Source organism: Molossus molossus, unplaced genomic scaffold (genome assembly GCF_014108415.1).
Source record: "Molossus molossus isolate mMolMol1 unplaced genomic scaffold, mMolMol1.p scaffold_m16_p_3, whole genome shotgun sequence".
Lineage (NCBI taxonomy): Eukaryota > Metazoa > Chordata > Mammalia > Chiroptera > Molossidae > Molossus > Molossus molossus.
In genome coordinates this window covers 63,274,607-63,283,434 of record NW_023425366.1, presented here as the reverse complement: position 1 = coordinate 63,283,434, position 8,828 = coordinate 63,274,607, and positions in this window count along the sequence as shown.

Below are 8,828 nucleotides of genomic sequence, written 5' to 3'. Positions count from 1 at the left end.
TCCATGAGCATGGTATATACTTCCGCTTATTTCTATCTTCTTCAATTTCTTTCGTCACTGTCCTATAATTTCCCAAGTACAGTTTTTTACATTCTTGGTTAAATTTATTCCTAGGTATTTTATTTTTTTGAAGCAATTGTGATTGGGATTTTCTTAATTTTTTCCTTTTCTGATAGTTCATTATTGGTATATGAAAATGCAACTGATTTCTGGATATTTGTTTTGTATCCTGCTACTTTGCTGAAGTCATTTATCCATTCTAGTAGTCTTTAGGGTATTCTTTATATACAGTATCATGTCATCTGTATATACTGATAGTTATACTCTTCCTTTCCAATTTGGATGCCTCTTATTTCTTTTTCTTGTCTGATGCTGTGGCTAGGATATCCAGTACTATGTTGAATAAGAGTGGTGAAAGTGGGCATCTCTGTCTTGTTCTCAATTTTAAGGGAAACACTTGTAGTTTTTGCCCATTGAGTATGATGTTGGCTATTGGTTTGTCATGTATGATCTTTATTACATGAGGTATGTACCCTTTATTTCCACTTTGCTGGGAAGTTTTATCATAAATCGGTGCTGAATTTTATTTTATTTTTATTTATTTATTTTTTTAATCTTCACCCGAGGATATTTTGCATTTTTATCTTCAGATAGAGTGGGAAGGGGAGAGTGAGGGAAAGAGAGAGAGAGAAACATCAATGTGAGAGAGGTACATTGAGTGGTTGCCACACACATGACCCCAACCGGGGCCAGGGACAAACTGCAACCAAAGTATGTGCCCTCAGTGGGAACCGAACCCAGGACTCCTTGGTCCATAGGCCGATGCTCTAACCATTGAGAAAACCATCCAGGGCAGTGCTGGATTTTAACAAATACTTTTTCTGCATCTATTGATATGATCATTTTGTTTGTGGTAGATCACATTTATTGATTTGCAGATGTTGTACCAACCTTGAATCTCTAGAATATATTCCATTTGATCATGGTGTATGATCTTTTTAATGTATTGCTGGATCTGATTGGCTAATATATATTTTTAAATCCTCACTCAAGGATACTTTTTTTTTCTTATTTTAAGATAGAGTGGGAGAGAGAAAGAGAGAGAGACATCAATGTGAGAGGGACACATCGACTGGTTGCCTCCTGCATGACCCCAACCAGGGCTGAGGACCGAATCACAACCGAGGTACATGGCCTTGACTAGAATCTAACCTGTTACTCTTTGGTTCGTGGGCTGACATTCTATCACTGAGCCAAACTGGCCAGGGCAATTTGTTAATATTTTTTTGAGGATTTTGACATCTATATTCATCAGGGATATTGGCCTATAATTTTCTTTCTTTGTAGTGTCTTTATTTGGTTTTGGAACATATTTAGTTACTCTTACAGTTCTTAAATTATAAAGAAAATGTAAGGACTTGTTTTAGACCCATTGTTAAGAGAAACAGGTTAAGAGAAAATTGGTGATTAGCAGATATGCATTGAATAGTGGGAAGATAATCAACCTAGACAAATTCAGACTATTCATATTTATAATAAATGGTGATACAATCCATTAGAAAATAGTTGATTAATAAAAAGTTTCTATCTGAAAGTCTGATAATGAGTTCCTTGGAGGGCAATGACCTTGTCATACATAACATCTAGCATGGTTCTGAGGCCATAATCAGTTCCCAATAAATATATATGGAATGAGCATTGCATGACTGACAACAAAGTGTCTTTGCAACTGGGCCTATATCTTTTAATATAGAGCTAGACTAGTTTGGTCCCCAAAGCCCATTTTCTTCCCTTATCTCTTTTTATTCTTTGTCTACTTGAGGAGAGAAGTGTAGACACTGAAGCTAACAAAGGAAATAGATATATACAAAATAGCATTTTTAATACAAGAATCCATGAGACCTTCAAGAAGAATCCATGTTTAATTTGCTGAAAAGTTTTCTGTGGGCAAAGCATATTCCCAAGGTCAGGAGAGTTTAAAGAACACAGCAAACTTTGAGGAACAGGCCAATAGATTTTGTAAAAGTTGTTTTTGTGTGTATGCAAAGACACAGGACTTGGCTGGTCATTCTGGTCTCCAGATGGTCACAGGATGCAGCCAGTAATGACCATGGAACATCCTGAAATAGATTATTAGTTTAGTCAAGCAACATACTCCCATTTGTTTCATAAGAGAGAATTTGTCAAAAATGTTGACTCTGTTCTCTATCATTCATTCCTTCTACCACCCAGACTAAGTGACCATTGTTTTTCAGCTAGATTATTGTAATGACTTCCTAACTAGTTGCCACTTTAACAATCTTGTTTCCTTGAAAGGTATTCAGACTGCAGCTATAGAGATAATTTTAAAACCTAATTTGAATCTTGTTACTTCTAGCCTTAGAATAGTTCTTGGCTTCTCACTGTAGTTAGGAGAGAATGCAAACATTTTTTATCATAGCCTATAAGACCCTGCTTGATTAGGACCCCACCTTCTTTCATTGTCTCTTATGCCATTGTCTCTTGGACCCAGTGTTCCAGCCACACTGAGCTCTTGTGAACCCTTTAAACACTAAACTTCCCATGTGCTCTTTTCCCTCCCTGGAGCATGTGTCTCCTTCACAATTCAGTGTACACACTATTCTAGGCATCTCTTTAAAGGTGTTAGGAGGCCGTCATCAGTGATTACCTTTAGTGGGCCAGGCTGATGGAGGCGATTCTCAAACCTGAAAATGCATAAGCGTTCCTAGGCAGACAAAAGTGTAATCTCAGCAGAGGACTCGAATAGATAAAAATACAGAAGGCAAGAAACCATTGGCATAGAAATAGCAGTGCCATCTGTTAAAATAGACTGAGGATGAAGTTTTGAAAGAAAGACAATCTCTACTTGGGACATGTTGACTTTGATTTATCTGGGGCTGCAAGACTGAGATAGAGGATAGGCAAGTGGATACATGGGGGAAAATACGGGATGGATATATAAAAGGCAGGGAAGGATATATAGATCTAGGAGTTATCAGCACATACAATTTCCTAGGAAAATATTGTAAGAGTAGTAAAAAAGAAATGCCAACATTTAAATAGTGGGTACCAGTAAAGAGGATAAAGAACAAGTAGTCAGAGAAATTGTCTCTGGAAATAAGGGAGGCAAGAGCTTCAAGAAGGAAGTGGTCCACAGTCGAAATATAGTGAACAATTTAATTAAGGTGATAAGTAAAAGGACCAAAAGATTTGGGCATAAGCATGTCTTTAATGAGTTTTCCCAGTGAAACGTGAAAAAAAGATATAAGAAAAGCAGCTGGAGAGAATTTGGGATATAAAGGAATATAGATTGAGACTGAAGACCATTGTTTTGTGGAGCTTAGCTATGAAAGAGGGCAGTCAGTTGTGAAGTGGGTGCAGAATTGAGAAAGTTTTATTTACATTTCTTTTATAGTAATGAGACTAAGTCTGTTTTATTTTTTATTTAAAAAATACTTTATTGATTTCAGAGAGAGAGGAAGTGAGAGGGAGAGAGAGATAGAAACATTGATGAGAGAGAACATCGAGCATGGGAATCAAACCAGCGACCTCTTGGTGCATGGGTCGTCACTCAACCACTGAGCCACACTGGCCAGGCAGAGACTAAGTGTTTTATAAGTGGAAGAAAGGTGATATTAGATATGGTTTTTGAAGAAGCAATTTATGAAAGAAAATATTGCAAGAGACAGTAGGGGATGCCCTTTTGAATTAAGAAGAATGACCTTTTAGCCTATTAAGGAGGAGCAAACTTTGAGATGGGAAGAAAAGAGAAAAGAGTCATGGGCTGGTTATGCACCTGTTCACTGCCATTCTCCTTGGTGAGGTAGGAGACATGGTCACTGTGAAGAGGTAAGAGACTGTGAAAAGCAGCTACTTGCTCTCTAACTTTACTGATATATCTGATGTAGCAAAACTATAGTGGTTTTATATGTCAAGGGTTCATGGTTATCAGGATCAACCCAAACATAAAATAAAATATTCAAGGCTGTGACATTTCTACAAATGTACGCACACGGCCTGGTCTAGTCTCTCCCGGGCCGGGAGCAGGGATGCAAGGCCCAGGGAGGAGGCTTAAAGGTCAAGGATGTGCAAGTAGCTGGGACAGACCCTCCTAGTGACTAATTTTTTTTTTAATGTAAGCCTCGATACTGTCTTCTTTTTCTCATTAAGACTGCATTTAGGAATCCCCACAGTTCTAGGCACCATCAGATAATGCTTGACTATACCTCATATTTGAGCTTTTAAATGTTTTCAAATAATAGTTTAATTTAGAAAGAAATGAGAAATTTTAGGGGAGGGGTGGTGTACAGAATTTTCTCTTGCTAAAATAAACAGCCCTGCTGTTCCTAAAGCTCTTGCTGGTGAATAACAATTAAAACATTTAAAAAAGTATATTTACCCAATATATTTAACATATTTTTGATGGGTACAGCTGGTTTAAATCAATAGGTTATAACTTTGGCTGATTCTTTATATTCTGTGAACATATAATTATCTCCTACTTTTAGTGGTACTAAAACTTCCTTCAGTGTAGCATAATTTGTTAATCTCAGCTTTTGTTATTTTGCTTTTTTCTTTCTTGCCTCTAACTTTGCCTTTTGCCTGTGTTATCCTGCTCAGTTAACAGCGCTCTGGACACAAAGTAAGCACTGGAAAAACGCCTGCCAATTGACTGACTCAAATCCTAAAGCAGGATGCTCCAGTCACAGGGTCAAATCAGGAAAAGGTCACCATGTTAAACCTGTCTCCCGTGTTGCTCCAAGCCTCCCAGTCTTGGCTGAACAGCGTGTGTGAGCAACCTGCCTCGCAGCGCTGCTCACAGTGACTGTGCTGTTGCTCTTGAGTGTAGGAGGAAGAATTCACGAGAGCACAGACATCTCTAGCTGGGTTTTCTTTGTCTCCAGCTGCTATTTTAAATTACACAGTCAACATAAAGTGTCACAGGCATACACCTGTCTTTTGTTTCTTCCTCCCCCTCATCTTCTGCTCCTACTCCTTCCCCCTCCTCCTCCTCTTTACCTTCTTTACTATAGCTTCATTATCAGAAACAAAAATTCCTGGGATGAGGCCAATGGGTTAAAGCTATAACCATAGGATGAAAAATTGTTCAAGGCAACTATATTTGAATACCTATTTTCTTATAGTCCATTAAAAATAATCTTTAGGTGTTTCAATTATAAATAAGTGGAGGGCTTTCCCTTCCATGTATTTCTGGCAAAGCCATAGCTGTTTGACTTAAAATGTTACTGATTTTTCCTAGAAAGTTCTTATTATTCTGTTTAATATGTAGTTTTAAAAACCTGGCCTGTTGCCCTGGGAAGGTGGTTCAGTTAGTTGGAGCATCATCCCATGCACCAAAAAGGTTGTGGGTTTGAGTCCCAGTCAGCACACAGACCTAGGTTGTGGGTTCAGTTTCCAGTTGGGACATGTACTGAAGGCAACCAATCAATATTCTCTCTCACACATAAATGTTTCTCTGTCTCTCTCTCTCAAATCAATAAACATATCCTTGGGTGAGGATTAAAAACAAAAGCAACAAAAACCCTGCCTGTTGTTTTATGTATAAATCTTTATTCAGGCATGAATAGTTTTTTTAAAAAACAATGTCTGGAAGCCTAGAAATCCCACAGAAATGTGTCTAGGATACAGTGGCATATAAAACAGATTAGATTCTTGCCCCCATGGAGTTCATCTTCCAGGGGGAAGATATTTTAGAAAAACAAGTAAAACGATAAATATATATTATAATTTTAGATGGGGATAAGCAGCATGAAGAGTGAAGCAGAGTGAGAGGATGGAGTGATGGGGCGGGAGAGGTAATGAAAGTTGCTGTGTTATACAAGATGATCAGAGAAGACCTTTGGGAAAAGATGGTTTTATGCAGAGATTAGAATGAAGTGCGGGACTGAGATGTGAGAGAACTGTTGAAGTTGACTCAAGCAGAGGGAAAGTAATTGCATCACCTTTTAGATGAGATGAGCTGAGCACAACCTGTTTAAAGAACACCAAGAGGTCCAGTGTGCCTGTGCTAAGTGAATGTGAGAGAGGTTGGTCACAGACAAATTAGGGTAATATTGAACCCATTAGGTAATAGTGAGGATTTTGGATTTTATTCTATATATGAAAGTGAGGAGTTATATAAGTCAGCTTGGCTGCCATAACAAAATACTACAAATTGGGTGACTGAAACAACAACAATTTTATTTATCACAATTCTGGAGGTTAAGGCTCATTTCAACTTAATTTTTGTTAGTGGTGTCCACTGGGGTTCAATTTCATTATGTATGTGATTACCCAGTTTTCCCAACTCCATTTATTGAAAAGACTATCTTTTCCTTATTGAGTATTCTTGGCTCCCTTGTCTAATATTAGTTAACTGTATATGTGAGGGTTATTTCCAGATTCTTGATTTTGTTTCATTGGTCTATGTGTCTAATTTTATGTCAGTACCATACTGTTTGATTACTATAGCTTTATAATATAGTTGGAAATCAGGAAGTGTGATGCTTCCTGCTTTGTTCTTCTTTTTAGGATTGCTTGGGCTATTCAGGGTCTTTTGTGGTCTTATACAAATTTCAGAATTTTTTTCCCCATTTCTGTGAAAAATGTCTTTGGAATTTTGGTAAGGATTGCACTGAATGTATAGTTGGCTTTGGGTAGTATGCATTTTAACAATATGAATCCTTTCAATTCATGAACATGAAATATCTTTCCATTTGTTTGTGTCTTCAATTTCTTTCATCAAAGTCTGATAGTTGTCAGTGTTCAGATCTTTCACCTTCTTGGTTAAACTTATTTCTAGTTATTTTATTGTTTTTGATGTTATGGTAAATTGTTTTATTTATTTTTTTCAGATATTTTGTAGTTAGTGATAGCTCTTCTTATAAAGACACCAATCACATAAGATTAGGGCCCCATCCCACGACTTCAGTTGTGTTTTGGACATGTTAAGATTAAGACACCTGATAGTCATTTGATGACTGTGAATAAGCAGTTAGATGAATATTCAGTTTGTGGCATGTTGATTCACAACCATCTTTCATAAAGCATCTATTTTAGGAAGGTTACTTATTTCTTAGTTATAAGCACTTGAAATAAGCTCCATTTAAGTTAGGTAGCAGAACAGCATATTGGGTAGTTCATATCGGGTAGAATAAATGGGAAACTGAGGAACCAGAATTTGGCTTAAGTAATTAAGAAAATCTCTCCTAAAGACCCCAAATCTGTACTGGTTCTGAGAAGAAAACTGCTAAATACATTTCAGGATGACATTATTTCCAGCTGTACTTAAATGACCAATATTTCAGTTTCTATATTCTGAGGAGACCAGACAGCCTCCTGGTGACCTGTTGATTATATTGGACACTTAACTTAGACACTTAACATCAGAATAGCTTGCCAACTGAGAAAGAAAATATATCAACACAAGCAATATACAAGTTGAAGCTTGGTGATGATCAGTGGTGTTATAGAGGAGCTTGATGTTCCACATGGTGCTGGCATTTAAGGTCCTCTAGTGAAATGACTATTCTGCTTTCTCAGCATCCTATACCTCCTACTTCTGTTCATGGTATCTCAGTATTCTTTGTTGAACCACCTTTCCTCCACATCTATGGGGTTTGAGGTTTGTTAGAGCTGCACTTGCTCTCAGGTCCCCACACCGGGAAACAGATGCTGACATAGGTGTTCAGTGTCTTTCATCTTCTAGGCTAAGAATGGTGCATGGATCATGCTGGGCCAATCTGAGTCAGTCCTAAGACTTTTTAAAAAGAAACTATTAGGAAAAAGAAATTATTTTTGACAGGGTTACTGAAAGGATAAGATATAGTCCCAGAACTTCTGGCAGCCATCTTGCAAGCAGTAGGCAGGGCTTGCGGGAGGATAGGGCCGCTGCAGAGGACAGCACAGCCAAGCAATGGGGAGAGGGAGATGGAGTCTCTGTACCTTTTTTAGCCCCACATCCAGCAATGCCTGAAGCCATACTAACACTGGACTTTTAAATTCTGTGTGCCAACACATTCCCTTTTCAATTTTTAATTCCATTATTTGAAACAGAAAAACCCTAAATAATATAGGTCCTTCCAACAAACAAAACTTGATTACATGACCATATAGTCTATACATCTAGCTCGTCAGATTTTTAGTAAAATCTAATAAATTTCTAGCATTTTTAGTAATTCTTTGTTAGTATTTAGATGCAATTACTTGCTATAAGTACTTGTAAATGATAAAACTTCATTTCTTTAAAAACTGGTATTTTACCTTGACATAGATAGCTCTTCCTCTCATTTCATTTGAATTAATGAAATTTTATTGCACAGTGTGCACTTTATCTAAACATGGTGATTCTCAACCCAGAACTCACAAAAATAGTGAAGGCATATATGCTATTTTAATATTTTTAAATTGATGAATATTATAATTTTACCTGAATTAAAGTTGCACAGACTTAAATGTATTTTGCTTAATATTAAAATATTTGGGGTGCCAACTGAGTGCCGGAGAGGTGTGGATGGAGGGGATCGTTTCCTTCCTGCTGGAGCAGATCTGTTGGCAAGGGGGTTATATTATTCAATATGTATTAACTTTTCCCACATTTTCCCTCCACTTCTCCTATAATTTATATAGTATATTTTAGTGGTGGTTTCCTGACAGGAAAACAAGTATGTGGCCCAGTTATTGTTCAGTACTGGTACATGTCCAAGAGGTATCTTCAGATTCTGTGGTGTGGATTTCCATGCACCTTACAAACTTTCCTATGAGATGAAGAAACTGAGGCACAGAGAGGTTAAGCAACCTGTCCAAAGTTGCACAGCTACTAAGTGAGC